Below are 20,931 nucleotides of genomic sequence, written 5' to 3'. Positions count from 1 at the left end.
TATCACTACGCGCTCGTTCTGTAGGCGAGTGGTTCCTGGCGAAACGGGCTCTATTCCGAGCATACACGTTTGCAATAACATGCTTCGCGTAAGCTTCAAAGGAATCCTGATTCCTTTGAAGCTTACAAGGAAATCGCTACTCCGGGTTCACAAGATGCAACAGCTACGGCTATACAGCGCCTCCTTAAACGCCACCAACTCGCGACCAGAACTGTCGCTATTCACTGGACCCCAGGTCACTCGGACGAATCAGGGGGCAATGCGGCGGCACACGCCGCGGCTGCCTTGGCAGGTGGGATGTCCACATTTACTTCCCCACCCCCCTTGCTTCATCCTTATTCGACCTTGGGCGGGCAACTCACCCCTTCTCTTGCCCTTATGCACTATACTCGGACCAGTCTTCGTAGCCTCAGTCAGCATCGCATGCAGGTGGCCACACCAGACCCACCTTTTACGAGAAGAACCCACCTCACCCGAAGTCAAGAAGTCTTTTTGAATAAGCTCATCGCCCATGCGGCTTACACGCCACGTATTATGGCCCGCTGGCGTCAGTATAAAGAGTAAATGATTACGTGCCCCCACTGTACGACTCTAACCTGCGGCGGCATATCTCATTTACTTTGGGAATGCCCTGCTTTTTCTACTGGACGCCCTGAGATCGAGCCCTACCGCCTGAACTACCGTTCCCTTCTAGAAACTGATGCAAACACACAGATGATATTTGCCAAGTATGGCTCGCTTAGTGGCCAGGTTAGAGCAATGTGATTCGAGTGACGACCTAAATAAACAATGAAGATTATGTCTACTCCCCTTTATCCCCATCCATGGCCATGAGCCTTCCCATTCAATAAAGGACATTCAATCAATCAATGCTTCGCGTGCTTAGACGGCTTCACAGAGCGGAGCTTATAGAAAAAATGCGCACCAAAGAACCATTTGCTCATAAAGGAATGCGCAGCGGAGGGCACAGCCAGCGCCATCTGGTGGCACAGCTGGCAAGGTTGCGGGGCAGCAAAACGCGACACGAACAAAAACGACATAAAAAAAAAACATACAAATAAGCCGAATCCGACCTTTTCTCCCTAAAAAAGGTGCTTTATATGAAGTTGATGGCTAATGTAAAATGTATTAAGCTTGCAGACAAAGTAACTATTATTTTCTCTCGTCAAGGGCAGGCACTATTTTTTTATCGCGGATGCGGAGAGCGCAAACAGGAGCTGTAGCTTTAGCAGTGTTGCACTTGATATATGAAACGGAGTATAGTTACTAAGCCAATGCGACATTTCGACAATGGGCTTTGTGAAGCAAGGCAAAATAGTTTTGCTTGACTTCTTGGATAATGTAAAGCTAGTCAATATAAAGGTATATGTTTGTAAATAATAAATTCTGACAGAGCAGTACTTCCAAATAACTTGTCGGAGTCCTATGCCACAACATTTACGTATTACAAAGCTGGCATGAAAATAGCGTTGGGTTCTCTCTAGATAAAACTCAATATTGTCTGAGTATTTAGGGGGCAGTGAGATTTTGCAACACATCAGAAAAATATATCCCATAAGGAGGCTACAGTAAAAGGCAGCTGAAATGTTTAATTTCTCGGCCTGGAGGCACAAAAGCTGAAGTTGCAAAATGATTATGGTTGCTCAAAAGGAATTATCATTATGCGCTAACTTGTATTTTTTATTCCTAACTATTTTTATCAATTTTATTTAATCGCATCAAAAGTTAGCTCTGAAGTTAGCCATAAATAAAGATACCTATATCTTAATGGAGTGGCTCACCTGGAATGTTGGAAGCGTTAAGAATGTTTCTAGGTCTAGCAGTTCTCACCAGTGCAAGGAACCGAAATCAAGAGAGTCGATGTGAAAGTAGATACGCTCCCGTATTTCAGTCTTTACGTTGGTTGCTAAAAGCCTGGTACCTCTCCCCCTTTGAAGCCGCCAGAGCGTGTAGTTCACGGCGTTACATGCACAACAGTATTATTTATTCGCTGAGGTGGGGTTTAGTTTATCCTTTCCAATGCTTATTTAAGTGTGAAATGCAGCAACCAATAAAAGCAGTGCAAAATGTGGCGCTCTTGAGTTCCGCAAAGTAATACCAGCAGAACGCTAAAAAATATACCAATCTACTATTTGTGGTTCTCATTTGGCCAACTTTAACTGTGGGGCAGGTAAATAAAACCATCAAAGGATTTCTATGATAATATATGCTAGTGTTTTATTAAAGGGCACATAGCAGCTGATACGGCGCGTTTTCCGAAAGACGTCGAAATGGCAGCCTTACAACTAGAAATCACAATGGCGTACGGAATGGCTGCAATGTTTCTGCGGTTACTAGGTGTGGTGTAAGAAACACAATGTGGTACTTTAAATGCCCAGTAATACGGGTGAAAAGCGGCTATGCTGTTTAGGTTACGCCGTTTCGAGCAAAACTCTCTATCATGAGAGATAGAATCTGCCGTGCTATTTTTCACGGTCCGGTTGTGCAAGCATGTCAACTGGAAAGCTAAAACCGTATTTTGTCCCGACAAAATTTGCATTTCTATATACATAGGCATTCTTCTGTAGCGCATTCTTTCTTAATCACGGCAAGGTTTCAACTCGCATTACAAAGCACAGCACATGACATTCAATCTGTTTCGATTTTTAAGCACTGCTGTGAGCCCCTCCATCTGCTCGAAATACCTATTCGTACATTCCGGACGTCTCATTTCAGTTGAGGAACCTATCAAAACTTACTGTCACTCATATGTCAAGGTAATCAAGTGCATCTACAGCTAGTCATTCTGACTTTCAGGCACTAGTTGGCATTCGTGTGAGAAAACCGTTGAGAACTTACAGTACAAGAATCAAATTGACCTTGCTGGGCTATATTGCAAGACTTTGTTTGCACATTCCATTCCTAATATACCTGCGAGTGCAGTTGCAGGCTTTCATGGCACCGTTAAAACGTTCACAGCGCCACTTGGTTTCGCATTCAGTGGGAGCACCCATTTCATGGCAGTTGTATCAACACGCGAAGCTTATGATAATTTTTGATGGCAATGTCTGTACCCCCAGCCATCAGTCAGGATTTTAATTGAGATGTCCCCAGTTTGGTCAGAAGTTTTTTTGTGGGTAAAATTAATGTAGAGCACCTGTTGGGAGCAGCTCAGCTCCACAGAAAATTTCAACTGTACTGATATTTTGAGGTATGCAATTGTATGTTACCAAAACTTTACTTGTTTCGTTTGCTGTTTCTTCCACATTCGCTTGTATTATGGTCTCAAATGCATGCATTAAAGATTAAGCGGAAAGGGAAGGGTTCGAAAACTTGGGTTTTGTATTTTCGTTTCATGCAGTGAAGTTCGTAATATAACAGTGTTTTTTTATATAAATGCTGCTCTGTAAAAACAAAATTGGGTTTTAAATTAGGATGGATTAGGGCGGACGTTAAGAAGCGGCAGATGTTTTTTTTTTCTTGTTTTTTTTTGCCGGAGCCGACCGTCCTTGTCGTCTGAACGTGCGGAGTAGCATAAGCTATGATTGATGCGAATGTTAAGAAGCGGCACATTTATCTTTTTTTTGCAAGAGTTGTCCATTCTTGCATTTATGAATCAACGAAAGTATGCGGTCAGCTGTGATCATGACTCCAGCTTTTAGCATTGTTCGCCTCTAATGTCATTTGTGGCTATAATGCTTTCCAGTGATTTCGTGGCAGTGGACTATGCCCGCCCCAAGTGTGGCGTGATAAATCGAACCAGGCTTGAGCAATCAACTATCACGTCCACTGTGCCAAAATCTCTCCCTTCCACCGCAGGATCTATCCAAATTGTAGTCGGAAGGTAAACATGCCGTGACATTATTGCTGCGCAGCATCTTGGCGTGCTACCAATGAATGAGCTGTGGATGCGATGGCCGAAACGGAGGGACGCTCCACCGACACGTTTTCTTTTTTTCTTTTTTAATTCTTGGGGATAAAAGTGGTGGGTGGGTTCATTATGAGAGTGAGTTGATTACGCGACAAATGCGGTATCATGTTAGCGGCGTCTCAAGCAGGTTTCTGTATATCGAATTATCAATTTATCGAATTGTTTCACTTTTCCCTTTGAGTTCGATATATTCGGATTCAACTAAGCATATTCTCTCTATAATATTAGGGGCACTCCTTAAAATAGTACCCCATATATTGGCTGAGCTTTAGCACACGCGAGATAGAAGCACTTGATGCAGTTACATGTGTCACAAACTGAAAAGCATAGCTCGTTTCTTGCCCCCACCTATTCCAAATTGAGTAGGCATTTCATTCTTATGCAGTTATGTAATCATATGCAGTGTGTGTTAAGTATGTAGTCAAACCCACATATAATGGCCACAATTATAATCAACGCTTGATGTTATAAAGTATGGGTGGAGCTATCACCAAAATATGTACTCGGCCTATGGCATTGTATCTCAAATATAGTGAACTGTAACTGCAGTACTCTAGATACTGTGAAATTCTCGCCATAGTCAAAAAAGGCATGCTTTACATTCCAGCAAGAAGATAGAATATTTATCTCTCATGATCTTTTAAAGAAAACAACTCACTCTCCCCTTCAAAAAGAGAGAAGGAATTGAAATTTATTTATTGGAACTGCATTTGACTGGCTTTAAGACCAATTGCCGTGTGCTTACGTGCCAGCTGGGTAAGGCACCTAGAGTGGAAAAAGTGTGGTAAGCGGAAGCCACGGTGCCTTGACACAAACTATTGTGCGTTACGGTGATATGTCTCTGAGAGAGATGTGCTAAGCTTTCAGTACCACACAAGAGATACGCCTTGGTGGTCAACGTGCTTGCATCAAATGCCCAATCGGATCACAGTTTCCGTTATTCTAGTGTAGAATGGCCCAGATGTGCACACCAATCAATGAAGACTGTGGTCAGACAGTATAGAGGATGGTTTACATTCGGAGTGCGAATTCCCACCTGAATTCTCCCTAGTAACCTAGTAGCTAGAGTAACCTAGTAGCTGCGGCAAGATGTCACTTTATTTGGAGCCTAATGCATGCACTTTTCACATATACTGGACGTTCTGTATAGAGGGTAATGTGGTAGGGCAGCTTTGTTTGTCACTGCATCCTTCCAATTTTGTCAAAGATCGGAGGCAAGGCAGCAGATTTACAACTGGTTCTTGAGAACACCTCAATCACTTGTCATGTTCCTAGAGGAGCTTGTCCTCTGCAAGGGCCTGGACCAGGCCCTAACAGCTGAGAAGAACTTAGAAAGTGGCTTGATAGTCAGCTTTGAAGAAACTTTGCGTGCACACAGTGTTTATGGGGAAATACCCTTTTTGGTCCGAAACTGTTTTTGTGCTGTATTCAGAGAAGTCCATTTACTATGAACTACGCATGTAACAAAAGGAGTCCATTTGACATTCGTCTTTGTAATACATTTGCTAGACTATGCTATGTTCACAGTCGTACAGCACTGCTAATAGTGCTTATTTTACAATGTAAGGGCGGTACTGTTATATCTAACCTGGCCAGATTCGGGCTGCATTTGAGAATTTTATTCGCTTATTTTTTGTTGATAGGGGCTGCCATATTTGTTTTTGTGCTGTAGTCAGAGAAGTCTATTTACTATAAACTTCGCATGCAACAAAAGGAGTCCATTTGACATTTGTCTTCGTAATAAGTTTGCTTGACTATGCTATGTTCACAGTCGTACAGCACTGCTAATAGTGCTTATTGACAATGTAATGGCGGTACTGGTATATCTAACCTAGCCAGATTCGGGCTGCATTTGAGGATTTTTTCACTAGTTTTGCTTTAATAGGGGCTGCCATATTTGTTACAGCTTACAGTATTTATTATTTTGTTACAGTATTTGATTGTTTTAAATGTTAAAAAGCCCTCTTTAATTTGTGTCTTGTTTCCTTCCTCTTCAGTTCATGCGATATCCAAATTTCCCCACCAACCTTACTCTATGGTCCAGAGTTTTTTGCGTCGCAAATTCAACAATGCAGCGAGTGCATTGAAGAAACCAAGTAAAGAATCACAAACGGGAAGGGTCAGGGTTCGAGCTAGTGGGTAATCCACATGAGGTTCCATAGCCCACAATAAAGAAGGGACAGAACACGCGCGCTAGTGCTCGGTCCTTTCTTTGACGCACGCTATGGAAAATCATGCATAAACAGGAAGCATGTTTCACTTCTCATTCTCTGATAAAAAAAATTATGCTCCAAGTTTCTAGCCCGCACTCCTTTATTCTGAAAAATGGAACTATTGTATTCATGTCAGGGTCCGATAAAAAAAAAAAAAAAAAAAAAAAAAAAAACAGAATGCCCCATTGTGGTTTCCATTACAGGTTGGCGTCTTTGCCTTAGGCTACATTTCAAATACGGCGTTTCAGACATTGCGGTTTCCAACTCCAGCTCAGCTTTGTTTAGTTTTGTTTTAACGCGGTAGCGTTAAGGAGCTCGTGTCGCAGAAAAGCCGGTGTCGTCGGCGGCGTTGGCCGTGAGCGATAAATCCCGGCATGCACTTCATAAATAAAAAGCAACTTCCAAGATGGGCAGGGTGGGAATCGAACTAGGGTCTCCGGAGTGTGAGACGGAGACGCTACCACTCAACCACGAGTTCGATGCTTGAAAATGGTACAAAAGCGCTTCTAGTGAATTCTGTGTTGCCTTAGAAACGTGCCGTAGAACGTTATACTGCGGTGTATATCGGTAATTATGAGCATGTTACTTACAGAAGTCGCAGTTACACGAGTAGCGAAGTACGTTTCCACTACATTTCTTCTGCGCTCTGCGAACATGCAGAGACATCTTGCGGCAAACACAGAAGAACCCCTCCTCGCAATGTGCGGCGCTGCCGCGACACGTGGCGCGCCACTCGCCCCTGACATTTCGCCGTGCACCTTCACGGGTTCTAGAATCAAGCGTCTTTCCTTTCTTTAGATCACTATCTTTGCTCACCCGCTTCTCCCCTTCGGGCCGCGCGGGTACCGGTGCGAGGATGCTCCAATACCCTTGTGTTTAATAAGTTTTCTCGACGAGGTGCAATAACGCTATCGCGTTCCACTCTTGAAGGCGAAGCTTAAGCGTCCTCCAAATTTTTGTCATCATTCATAACCATGTTAGGAAGGAACGAACCATCTGGTTTCTAAAGCTAGTTCTTGTAGCAGTATATGATTGTTAAAAGCCTTCTTTATTTGTGTCTTGTTTTCTTCCTTTTCAGTCCACATTGCGTCCAAAGTTTGGAACCTATCCAGATCTGCGGTCCAGACTTTCTACTTGCTTCCGTTTAGCACGAGATCAGTGTTTTGTTACTCTACAAACTGGTATATTGTAGCACTGTTTCTTTAAAATTAAACTGCGGAAATAGATATTGAGTGGCATAGGCGTATTTCCTTTCCATGGACTGTATTGTGATTTGATGATGTGTGATATGGTATGGCAGAAAGTGTTTGCTGCGAGTACTATGAAAGACCCCATAGTGGAGGGCTTTGGAAATTGCGACCACCTGGGGTTCTTTAATGTGCACCGACATTGCACAGCACAGAGGCGCCTTGCTTTCCACCTCCATGGAAAAGTTGCTGCTGCGGCCGGGATTCGATCCCACATCCTCGGGCACAGAAGTCTTGCACCCTAACCTCCGCACCACCACGGCGGGACATTGTACTCAAATGCTTCAAATAAAGATATAAAGGAAGTTGTGTCACATATATTCAGACTGGGTGGGTGAAATACAGGGACGGAAATAAAGGTGTCAGCTTAAGTAACATTCACTTTTGAAAACTTTCAACCAAGGAGCATGAATAAGAGTCATGACAATGAACACAAATGTCGCATTGAGGTGTTTATCCGTATTGCCCTCCATTTATGTTTCTCGGTAGCTAGTTTTCAAAATGTCGGACGCATGTTTAGCATTTGGCAGCTATATTTTTGGTGCATTTTTGCAACATTTTTGTAATGCATCAAAAATATAAGTGCATCACATTTTTCATATATTGTTAGTGCATTCCGAGAGTGGTATAAGCTTTTAGTATATTATTAGTATATTTTTCTTGGTTTGGAAAATATAACTGCAACATGTTTGTAATGCTCCAAAAAATATGAGCGCATCCTACTTTTCATGTATTTTTAATCTATTCCAAGGGTACTTTCGGCCAGCATGAAAAATAGGTCTAGTACATTAGTAATACTTTGAAAGTGCATTGTCAGTCTATTGGTGGAAGATTTTGTGAACCCTGCCAAGCTGAAGAAAGTACATTTTAAGCATGTCAGAAATATACTCAACAGGCAAAAAGCATATTTTAAAACATATTTATATAAAGATATGCAGTGTTGTACTCCTAGTATATTTATAACATATTTGTGTGGCATTGGGACAAAAAAATGCGAAATTAATACGAAATAAATACAATGCATTTGAAGTACATTTTTAGTGTGGCTGGTTTTTGCTAAGTGTGCGTGCGTGCGTGCGTGTGTGTGTGCGTGTGTTTGTGCGTGTGCGTGCGTGTGTGTGTGTGTGTGTGTGTGTGTGTGTGCGTGCGTGTGTGTGTGTGTGTGTGTGTGTGTGTGTGTGTGTGTGTGTGTGTGTGTGTGTGTGTGTGTGTGTGTGTGTGTGTGTGTGTGTGTGTGTGTGTGTGTGTGTGTGTGTGCGTGTGTGTGTGTGTGTGTGTGTGTGTGTGTGTGTGTGTGTGTGTGTGTGTGTGTGTGTGTGTGTGTGTGTGTGTGTGTGTGTGTGTGTGTGTGTGTGTGTGTGTGTGTGTGTGTGTGTGTGTGTGTGTGTGTGTGTGTGTGTGTGTGTGTGTGTGTGTGTGTGTGTGTGTGTGTGTGTGTGTGTGTGTGTGTGTGTGTGTGTTGTTACGACCAAGCATCCGCATTTGCGCGCTCTATTGTTCGCCTGTGGGCATGGAAAAGTATTGTGAATATGTGGTGATGGTCCAATGGCTCTAAGTGAGCCTGTTTCCAGGAATCCTGTTTTGTAAGCCTGTTTTACTTTGTGGACAACCTGCAAATGCCAAATTGACCCTGTCAAGAGAACGTCTGGAAAAACACAAAGAAACGTCCCCCTGCGGGAAATGCAGGAAGTGCTTTCTTTCTTTTGTTCACCCTTCCAGTCGAGAAGCCCTATCGTCCAGTGAGGAATGTCTACTTTCCAAAGGAGACGACAGAGTGACATGTCCGCTGACGTGCAGGACAAGAAAGGAGCATGACGCATACAGCCATTAAGTGATTTCCCAGGAATGCAGGAAAGATTTGCAATTGTCGAAAACGGACAATGCTGGGAGCGGATGCGGCGCCACGTGCACTCGGGTTTCTGAGAAGTAAAACCACTTGTCAGAACCAGCCTGTGGTTTCTTTGCTGAAGAATAGAAATGTACCTCCTCTCCTCGCCGTTCCCAAGCTTTTCCCGCCAACAAGTGATCACGCCCAACGAATGAATGCCGGACCAGTCAGTGCTTCAGACCATCAGTGCAGTGATGTGTTCGATTGGATGCCGATACCTGAGGGGCGTGCCCTGGATTTGGTTGGTCAGCATCTTCAGAGAGGGGCTGGACATAGGGGGTTTTAAGGACGCTGCAGAGCACGAAATGTCGCTCTGAGCCCTGGGTAAACGGCTCATCCAGTCGCTTCTCGCTATGAACTCTTAACGCTTGCCATTTTGCTGATGTACCCTTCTTTTTCGTGTAAATAATCTTGTAAATAAGTTTCCTCAAAGTGCCATTAAACCTGCTTGTACATATTTCACCAACTTCGAAGATTCAATCCTACTTCAACCCCGAGTCTCTGCACGCTACCAAGTGAAGGCCGGGACGACGTAGCCCCAGCGTAGCGACAACTGGTGGCAGCGGTGGGATAAAGCCCCAACACTGGTGACCAGCGTTGGGATCTGAATCTACAAGCCACAACATCTGATGACTGGAGGTGGGGCTGGATCTACAAGCTACAACATCTGGTGATTCGAGGTGGATCAGAATCTACAAGCCACAACATCTTGTGATCGGAGGTGGCATCTCAAGCAACAAGCAGGAGCAACAATCGGCCAACAAGAGGGCAGCTCGGAACATCGATCGCATGTGTGGGTGAGTGCTTGGCTTTTCTTCTGATGTGGACCAGGTTCTAGAACAGGGTTAGATTTTAGAACTGGTAAAAAGTGTTGAAACGCCTTTAGGTTTGGTAGTTTGCACTGTTGTTTTGGAAGTAGCCGACACTCGGAGCGATCATGGACCTACAAAAGCTGCAGAAACCGGACCTGTTGCTATTGTGTGAGGAATTGGGAATTGATACAAGTGGTTTGGCACGAAAACCTTTGATTATAAAGGCAATCACAGATTTGGGAGCCGATGATGAGGAGCTCAGTGAAGCATGGAACCTCATCGCCCAAAAAAAGGAGGAGCAGCTCAGACAGCAGAAAGAGCGGGAAAAAGAAGAAAAGAGGCGTGAGCGCGAACTTGAGAGGGAAAAGGAGGAAAGGGAGCGCGAACGTGAGAGGGAAAAAGAGGAAAGGGAGCGCGAACGTGAGAGGGAAAGAGAGGAAAAGAAGCTAGACATTGAGCTCCGGAAATTAGAACTAGAGTTGAGCAAGAGGTCGGGCGATTGTCCCCAGCTAGCGGTACCTCGTCTCAACAAGGAGGCAGATTTCAAGATGTCAAAGTACATGCAGCCATATGTGATATCAGGGGATATCGGTCTGTATCTGGCTAACTTTGAGCGAACCTGCGAAAAACTGTCCTTCCAGCGAGACACTTGGTCTCAGAGATTATTGACTGTTCTGCCCTGCGAGGCAGCGGAGGTTGTCGCGCGGCTAAGCAAGGAGGACGCGGACAACTACGAGAAGGTCAAAGCTTGCCTTCTGAGAAAGTATAGGCTTAGCGCCGAGGCGTTCAGACAACGTTTTCGGAACGCTACTAAGTCCAGAGACGAGAGTTACCTTGAATTCCTATACAATTTAAGAGTTAATTTGGGCGAGTGGCTAAAGAGCACTGATTCCTACAGTGATAGGGACGCTGTAGTCGAGCGAATTCTTTTGGAGCAGTTTTATAGCTGCCTCCCAGAAAAAGAAAGAAATTGGTTACAGGACCGAGGCGACATTAAGTCGGCAACTGAAGCTGCCGAAGTCATTGAGGAGTACGCTTCGCGCCGACAATTCAGCAACCCAGCAGTGGATAGGCTCCGCAATCCCAAGTTGAGTGTAAATAACCGTCAGAAAAGGCACTTTGCTAGATTCGCAAACGAAGAAAGGAAGGCTTCTTCAGGCAAACGCCCTAGAAAGGACGGCAGTGAGAAAAGTGGGGAAGTGACCAACGCGCAGAACACAAAGAACAAGCTTGGGGCTAGGAAGCCGCTCACATGCTTTAGGTGTAAGGAGCAGGGTCACATTGCCGTCAACTGCCGGAAAGAAAAGTTTGTTTTCTCGTATGTCAGTGACTGCGATGAAAATATGCAGCTTTTGGAACCTTACATGCATGACCTAGTAGTCAACGGGAAGCCTTGCAAGGTACTGCGCGATTCGGCCGCAACGATGGATGTTGTCCATCCGGTGTATGTGTCGCCTTCCGACTATACAGGACAGTGTGCGTGGATCCGCCAGGTAGTGGAGGAACAGAGTGTGTGCTTGCCCATCGCGAACGTGGTCATCGAGGGCCCTTTCGGCAAGTTGACAACCGAGGCTGCCGTTTCAGGAAAGCTTCCTAAGTGCTATCCGTATTTGTTCTCCAACAAATCGGATATGCTACTGCGAAAGAGGGGCATACTTTTCGGAGACAGAGTTGTGCCAGCCTTAACACGTTCAAAGGCGCGAGAACTAGCTACACTGCTAATTCCAGAAAAATCCACCGCGGAGGAAACGACAGCTAAAACAGTGGTCGATGCGGAAGACAGTGGGTCAGAAAACTTTGAGAGCAAGGCATCTCAAATAAGTCAACTTGAAAGTGAGCTTGATGAGACGCGGAATGAGGACGTCCTTGGGAGTAACCTCTTGCCGCCAGCGTCTAGTAATCTAACGAGACTTTTAAGTGAAAACCGAGAGGACTTCGCTATGGAGCAAACCGTGGTAAATCTAACGTTAAACCTTCCCGAGGAGATGGGGGATAACTTGATTTGCCTCAGCGGAAAAGGAAGCAACGCTCAGGAGCTTCTTAAAAAGACGGAGCAGAGAGGAGAACTAAAGAAATCCCAGCTGTCCGATCTGGGCGAGATAATAACAGAGTTTGAGGCCTGCTTCGTGGACAGGCCAGGCAGAACTGATTTGACTGAGCACGATATTGAGCTGACTTCAGACGTGCCAGTGCGATCAAGGTGCTACCGATTTTCTCCAAGGCAAAGAGAAATTCTGGATAGGGAAGTAACTCGCATGCTGGAATTGGGAGTAATAAAACCCTCGGAAAGCGATTATGCTTCGCCTATGATCTTAGTAGAAGCTCCAGGTAAAGACCCTAGGCCTGTGGTAGACTACCGAAAGCTAAATTCTCTCACCAGGGATCAAGTGTATCCTATTCCGAATATTGAGGAGAGAGTAGAACAGGTCAGTAGAGCGGCATATGTGACTACGCTGGACCTTACTCGAGGATACTGGCAAGTACCGCTCACTGAACGCGCCAGCAGATACGCGGCTTTCGTCACTCCGACGGGCAGCTACCAGCCAACAATGATGAGTTTCGGGCTCAAAAATGCTCCATTTTGTTTTTCCCGACTCATGGATAGGGTTTTAAAGGGGTGTGAAACATTCGCAGTACCTTATTTAGATGACATTGCGGTTTTTTTCGACTCATGGGCGGACCATATGGTACATCTAAGAGCTGTACTGAGCCTTTTGCGTCAAGCTGGACTAACCGTAAAGGCCGAGAAATGTTGCCTGGCAAGGGCGACCGTGGACTACTTGGGTCACAATGTAGGTCAAGGTTTCAGGAAACCCAGCGAGATTAAGATTTCTGCGGTAGCAGACTACCCGCGGCCGAGCACGAAGACGGAAATTCGAGCATTCCTGGGTCTGACTGGGTACTACAATCACTACATCCCTAACTATTCAGCTTTGGCTAGCCCTCTGACCGACGCTCTCCGCAAGACAGAACCGACAAATGTAGTCTGGGACGAACAAAAGGAAGCCTCCTTCGTAAACCTGAAGGCTGTGCTGATTAGCCGTCCGGTATTGCGAGCTCCAGACTATGACCGAGAATTCACGGTCCAGTGTGATGCCAGTGATCGAGGGCTAGGTGCTGTTCTCTGCCAGAGAGATGACGACGGTAATGAGCACCCGGTGCTCTACCTGAGCAGAAAACTGAGTTCTAGAGAGAGGGCTTATTGCGCGTCAGAGAAAGAGTGCGCTTGCATTGTATGGGCCATTCAAAAATTGCAGTGCTATCTTGGAGGGGCCAAATTCACCGTAGAGACGGACCATTGTCCCCTGGCTTGGCTGTAAACTGCGACATCGAAGAACAGTCGCCTTCTTAGGTGGAGCTTGATTTTACAGCAGTACAATTTTGAAATAAGATACAAAAAGGGGAAGTTAAATGGGAATGCGGACGCGCTTAGCCGCTCTTTCTAAGCGGTCCGAGATGTTCCTCACCATGTATCCAAATTGATAATCAGGTTTTTTTTTTTTTCCGTGCGCTTGTATATGTGTGGCTATGTAAAGCAGCACGTTTGGTTTTCTAGGAATACGTGGGTCCTGAACGTCTTGAGAGTGGGCTTTTCTCGAACAACAATGGCAGTTTTCTTTTAACCTGGTCTCTTCAGACGGGAGCCGAGTGCTTGCTTCGACATGTGGTTGAGTTTCAGACAGCTCGAGCAATTTGGCCTACAACAATCAAGACAACGCGACAAGCAACAGCGAGCTTCAAGCGTTCACGTGCAGGCCATTAAGTCGTCTCTTCATGCAGCAGCTGGGACTGCTGCCCTCCGAGACTCTTCTGGCGGGGGAGGAGGCTGTTACGACCAAGCATCCGCATTTGCGCGCTCTATTGTTCGCCTGTGGGCATGGAAAAGTATTGTGAATATGTGGTGATGGTCCAATGGCTCTAAGTGAGCCTGTTTCCAGGAATCCTGTTTTGTAAGCCTGTTTTACTTTGTGGACAACCTGCAAATGCCAAATTGACCCTGTCAAGAGAACGTCTGGAAAAACACAAAGAAACGTCCCCCTGCGGGAAATGCAGGAAGTGCTTTCTTTCTTTTGTTCACCCTTCCAGTCGAGAAGCCCTATCGTCCAGTGAGGAATGTCTACTTTCCAAAGGAGACGACAGAGTGACATGTCCGCTGACGTGCAGGACAAGAAAGGAGCATGACGCATACAGCCATTAAGTGATTTCCCAGGAATGCAGGAAAGATTTGCAATTGTCGAAAACGGACAATGCTGGGAGCGGATGCGGCGCCACGTGCACTCGGGTTTCTGAGAAGTAAAACCACTTGTCAGAACCAGCCTGTGGTTTCTTTGCTGAAGAATAGAAATGTACCTCCTCTCCTCGCCGTTCCCAAGCTTTTCCCGCCAACAAGTGATCACGCCCAACGAATGAATGCCGGACCAGTCAGTGCTTCAGACCATCAGTGCAGTGATGTGTTCGATTGGATGCCGATACCTGAGGGGCGTGCCCTGGATTTGGTTGGTCAGCATCTTCAGAGAGGGGCTGGACATAGGGGGTTTTAAGGACGCTGCAGAGCACGAAATGTCGCTCTGAGCCCTGGGTAAATGGCTCATCCAGTCGCTTCTCGCTATGAACTCTTAACGCTTGCCATTTTGCTGATGTACCCTTCTTTTTCGTGTAAATAATCTTGTAAATAAGTTTCCTCAAAGTGCCATTAAACCTGCTTGTACATATTTCACCAACTTCGAAGATTCAATCCTACTTCAACCCCGAGTCTCTGCACGCTACCAAGTGAAGGCCGGGACGACGTAGCCCCAGCGTCACGACAGTGTGTGTGTGTGTGTGTGTGTGTGTGTGTGTGTGTGTGTGTGTGTGTGTGTGTGTGTGTGTGTGTGTGTGTGTGTGTGTGTGTGTGTGTGTGTGTGTGTGTGTGTGTGTGTGTGTGTGTGTGTGTGTGTGTGTGTGTGTGTGTGTGTGTGTGTGTGTGTGTGTGTGTGTGTGTGTGTGTGTGTGTGTGTGTGTGTGTGTGTGTGTGTGTGTGTGTGTGTGTGTGTGTGTGTGTGTGTGTGTGTGTGTGTGTGTGTGTGTGTGTGTGTGTGTGTGTGTGTGTGTGTGTGTGTGTGTGTGTTTGTGTGTGTGTGTGTGTGTGTGTGTGTGTGTGTGTGTGTGTGTGTGTGTGTGTGTGGAATGAAATCTTCATGGGCTGGCACGCAAAATGCTTCTGCGAAACGCGAAAGATGAGGGGAGAAAAACAGAAATAACTTAAAAGCCGGGATACTAAGTAGGCGATCCCAAGGAGGCTAGTGTACACTTGCAGAGGAGAAAAGACTTAGAAAACTTAGACGATCGCAGAAAGAAGCTAGGGTGACTCCGCGTGCGCATATCCCTTAGCGTACAAATGGTAAAATGTGAAAAATCAAGAGATATGTCTGAGGAAACCGAGCAAAGAAGCTTGGGTGACTCTGCGTCCGCGTATCTCTTAGCGTAGAAATGGCACAATGCAAAGCAATAGACGGAGGTTAGTTTCTGACTCGAATAAAGAAAGCAATCAACACAAAAAGTCAATTAACAGCATCATATTATTACTGTGTATCGTTGAAACATGCTTTGCAGTACTTATTTTTGTTTTCTGAAACAACAGAAGAAAAACAAATGGTGAGCCTGCATGCTTATCTCAGCAAAACAACAGAAGAAAAGCAAATGGTGAGCCTGCCTGCTTATCTCAGCAAAAATTTGTATAAAACACATGACATGTTGCAAGCAAACACGTGGCATGTAAATGGCATGCTCATTACCTTAGTAAATAAGATGTCAGTAATTGCGTTTACTTTTTCTATCACGGGAAGGCTCTTCACTTTGTTAACTTTGGTGTGAATATATAATGCTAACGCGCTTGGCGCATGGTGGCCTTAGTATGCTGTGCGCAATTAACTCCAAATGAAATTAAATGTAGTGCAAGTAAAAACTAGGCAGCGACACCGCCTAGTTCTGAGCCGACTTTTAAGGCAGCCCTTGATGATCCCTCGCTGCCAGTAGCTGAGATGTTTCTTGCACACCCACTGCAACATATGACTCCTCAGATTGTTGCCCTCACGAAGTGTACAGACAGATAATATGAAAGCATCGCTGCGCTCTCCGAAATGCCTCGTCTAGCGCAGATCAACCTCTAAGTTATTGGCAACATTTGCGTGGATCCACGGCTTCTCTATATGAGCAAACATTTGCAATGAGAGGAGAGCTAGCGTCCTCATTTTGTGTACATTTGTTTCTTTATTATTAATCCTATAAAATGTTGCGCAACTAAAAAGTAGACTTTTCACATCGTTCCAGTGCACTCTATACTGAGGACAAGATGCTTGAGCAAATTTTACCGCCTTCAGTTTGCGACTATCAGGGGTGCGAAGATGGAAGCAAAACTGCGGATGAAGCGTGTGAAGTAAGAGCAGAGGCCGATGAAACTTCGAAGTTATTTCTTCGTGGATAGTTTCGAGAACGCAGTGATAGCACGAAGTCTAACTGGGTCGGGGAGCACACTGTCATTAGTGAAGACATGTCCAAAATTGTAAACTGGAGTGCAGCAACTTTTCTTTAAGTTCACTAGGAGGGCAGCTGCAGAAAGGCGTTTCAACACATACTTCAGTCAATCGAGATGGGTCGGGAAATCCGGCGAGAAAACAACAATGTAATTCACGTAGCACAAACAGGTTTTTCACTTCAGGCCGCCCAGTAATGTGTCCAGCACGCGCTCGAACGTGGCAGGTACATTACAGAGTCCGAGCAGCAAGACGTTAAATTTGTCTAGCGTCCCGAAAACTGTCTTGGCACAGTAACCATCGGCCAACGGGACTTGGTACTTAACCGAACGGCCAGGTTCGCCATGGTCGCACGGCCGAACAACAGTAGTGGGGATGACTCCACGGGGAGCTCGAAAAGAAGCGAACATTGGCGGTGGCTGTCGGGCCATTTTGGCTTAAGCGCCGCTACAATAGGAGGCACTGAAACTGGAGGCGGCTGAAAAACTGACAGCATGGCCACGAACACTTGCTCCTGAATCATGTCTTTAAGTGACGGTGCCAGATTTGATGGCGGGCTCGGATCAGAGGGAAGCATCGAAACTGCCGAGCGACCTCCTCACGGACAAACTGCTGGATCTGAATCATGAGGGAATTGTTGACTGCCGACGTCACATCAATGCTGTTAAGTGTGTCGGCCTGTACTGAAGGCGCCCGAGAGAAGACTCGTCCTCGACGCAGCTCATCATAACTCAAGCAAAAGCTGACGATCTTACTGACGGTGGTGTGAGCTCTTGGAAAAAAGCATGTGAAAGGCATCGTCCTCAACACACTTGAGCACAGCCTCTGTCACTGATACACTGACGCGTTTGCATAGAGCGAGCACGTGTTCGATATAGCTGGTGAAGCTTACACCAAACTGTTGAGAAAGAGAGCGAAGACGCTGCTCAACGCAAATTTGGCGCACAGCTGAACGCTCAGAGATTTCAATATGGCGGTTTAGAAAGCGGACCAAGTGAGGAAGTCAGATTCTTGGTTTTTGAACCAGAGGTTGGCAACATCGGCCAAGTAGAAGACGACATTTGTCAGCTTGATGCGGTCGTCGCACCAATTTTGAGGACTCACCCGGCCGTAGGACAGCCATTCCTCCATATTCTGGCCGTCCGTGCCACTGAAAATGTCAGGATCCCATTGACGAAGCGCACCGGCGCAGGTTGCGGGTGACGGTAAAGAAGCGGCTGATTGAATGGCGTCAGATGGCATCGTTGTAACAAGCGTTAAACTGCGACTCGGGATGAGCGCCGCACACTCCACCAAGAAAATACCGAGCTTTCTGCAGGGCCATTTCGGTTACTAGGGCTAGGTCAGCATAAACGATTGTAGGTCCAGGGTCATCCAGCTGGTTCTTGCAGCTCGTGCCGGCGCACTGGCCTCAAGCCATCCTCTTTACGAATTGGAATTCTTAACTGTATTGACTTGCATCTGTTGTGCACGAATGTGAATTCTGCGCTTCCCTACTCAACGTAATAAATTTAACCGGGACTCGTTTGGTAACATTAGCGATGACTGGGAACTTATCTCTCTGCTTAGCAACAGTTCCTGCTATGTGGGTAGGTGCTGCTTATTTTAGTATTTTATCGTTATTTCGGCATCCCTGGCTCTGGCATATTGTCGCAAAATCAGTGCCTCTCTACTCTGCTCCGAAAGCAAAGGACGAAATGCTAGCTACAGTGCAAAGAAAATAACAAAAACAGTGGAAGCTTAACGGCCCATGCGCTGTGTTGAGTCGTATGGGCAATGTAGTGTCTGTATAATCACTTGCCGACTGGCAAGCTTTTTCAGCGTGCTAGGAAATGCATGAATTACATACAGAAACTTATATGTATTGCCCCTCGTATTACTTCAAGAACAGAAATTAGTTATAATGGTTAAAGGTAGCCGTTGTAATCCTTCTAGGACAAGCGAATTCAATTGGACAGCATGTGCACTTTAGCCAGCCTAATATGTGACGTTTTATTAACCGCGACCACAAAGAGTCAGATTTTGAAAGATTGCATTCCTGCTTTTACGTGACGCATATATGGATAAAAAGCTAGTTTTACGGTAATTGACTACAATCAGCAGCGTAGAAATGCAACCTAATTGAGAGTCTAGCCATAATTGCACAGAGTGCTCGTGTTGGAACCAGAATCCTAAGTAGAATAATTCGATATAAGGAAGTAGGCACAGGAGACAATTATTCGTTGACCATTTGCTTTATTCACCAAAACACACCTCTCTTTTTTTTATATACTTTAACCATCTTGACAAAAACCAAGCAATATAGATTTGACGTTCGGCCGATACCTTTCTCTGATTTTAAAACTATTTATGTTTATACTGCTATAAAGAAGTGTTTCATTTATATTGATGTAACGTCCATTCTAGACGTATTATTTGGTCGCGAGCAAAAATACTGAGTTTCAGAAAAACATCCTTCAGTGCGCAGTGAGCATTGAAAATAATTTTATTGTTTTCGAAATTCACGAGTGAAAACCCGTCGTGGCTATAGCAATGCGAATGACTACGGCTTTATCTTGATCTCTGCAGAAAAAAAAAGAAATTGCGTTTGCGTTATCTTTACTTAGTTTCTATTCTTCGTTTACAATATGATTTCAGCAATACTTATTAGAATAATTTTCACGGATGGCTTATGTGGCTTTATGTACACACATTGGACTTCGCTAAATAAGAAGCTATTTGGTATTATTATGTTTGTCTTCATGAAGTATTTTCGTTGTTCATAGAATAATTGTCGCTGCATATTATGTAATTTGGTCACATACTAAGGTTGTGTCCCACTCCTTTTCATTGTGTTACTATTTTAAATTTTAGACCATACTGTTTCATTGAGGAAACGTCTATGGCAAGATTTTTTGGGCAATATGGGTATCAAATGCTTAAATGAATATGCGGACAACAATTAGCATGCTGGAATATAGCTTTCATATTTCGCATGCATATGGCGGAACTTTCCACCTATACATGGTGAGCGCTCTTAGAGATATAGTGGTCAGACTAAAGAATGAAATAAAGAACAAGAGGAAGATGGTGGGTAGACAGTATAAGACAGAACTCAAAAAGGGCTGAGAGGCCCTAGCTTTTAAGCCAATGCGACATTTCGACAATAGGCTTTGGGAAGCAAGGCAAAATAGTTTTGCTTCACTTCTTGGATAATGTAAAGCTAGTAACTATAAAGGTATATGTTTGTAATTAATAAATTCTGACAGTGCAGTACTTCCAAATAATTTGTTGGAGTCCTATGCCACAACATTTACGTATTACAAAGCTGGCATGAAAATAGCGTTGGGTTCTCTCTAGATAAAACTCAATATTGTCTGAGTATTTAGGGGGCAGTGAGATTTTGCAACAGATCAGAAAAATATATCCCATAGGGGCGCTATACAGTAAAAAGCAGCTGAAATATTTATTTTCTCGGCCTGGAGGCACAAAAGCTGAAGTTGCAAACTGATTATGGTTGCTCAAAAGAAATTATCATTATTTGCTAACTTGCATTTTTTATTCTTAACTATTTTTATCAATTTTATGAAATCCCCTCAAAAGGCAGCACTGAAGTTAGCTATAACTGAAGGTACCTATATCTTAATGGAGGGGCTCACCTGGAATGTTGGACGCGTTAAGAATATTTCTATTCCTAGCAGTTCTCACCTGTGCAAGGGACCGAAATCAAGAGAGTCGATGTGAAAGTAGATACGCTCCCGTTTTTCAGTCTTTACGTTGGTTGCTAAAGGCCTGGTACCTCTCCGCCTTTGAAGCCGCCAGAGCGTGAATTTCACGGCGTTACATGCACAACTGTATTATTGATTCCCTTAGGTGGGGTTTAGTTGGTCCTTTCCAATGCTTATTTAAGTGTGAAATGCAGCAACCAATAAAAACAGTGCAAGATGTGGCGCTCTTGAGTTCCGCAAAGTAATACCAGCAGAACGCTAAAAATTATGCCAACCTACTATCTTCTAGTTCTCATTTGGACCACTTTAACTGTGGTGCAGGTTAATGAAACCATCAAAACATTTCAATGATAATATATGCTAGTGCTTTTATTAAAGGGCACACAGCAGCTGATACGGCGCTTTTTCCGAAAGACGTCGAAATGGCAGCCTTACAACTGGAAATCACAATGGCGTACGGAATGGCTGCAATGTTTCCGAGGCTACTAGGTGTGGTGTAAGAAACACAATGTGGTACATTAAATGCCCAGTAATTTGGGCGAAAAGCGGCCATGCTGTTTAGGTTATGCCGTTTCAAGCAAAACTCTCTATCATGAGAGATAGAATCTGCCGTGTTATTTTTCACGGTCCGGTTGTGCAAGC

Source organism: Amblyomma maculatum, chromosome 3 (genome assembly GCF_055883805.1).
Source record: "Amblyomma maculatum isolate TAMU_Amacu chromosome 3, ASM5588380v1, whole genome shotgun sequence".
Classification (NCBI taxonomy): Eukaryota; Metazoa; Arthropoda; class Arachnida; order Ixodida; family Ixodidae; genus Amblyomma; species Amblyomma maculatum.
Note: the sequence above shows the minus strand (reverse complement) of the source record.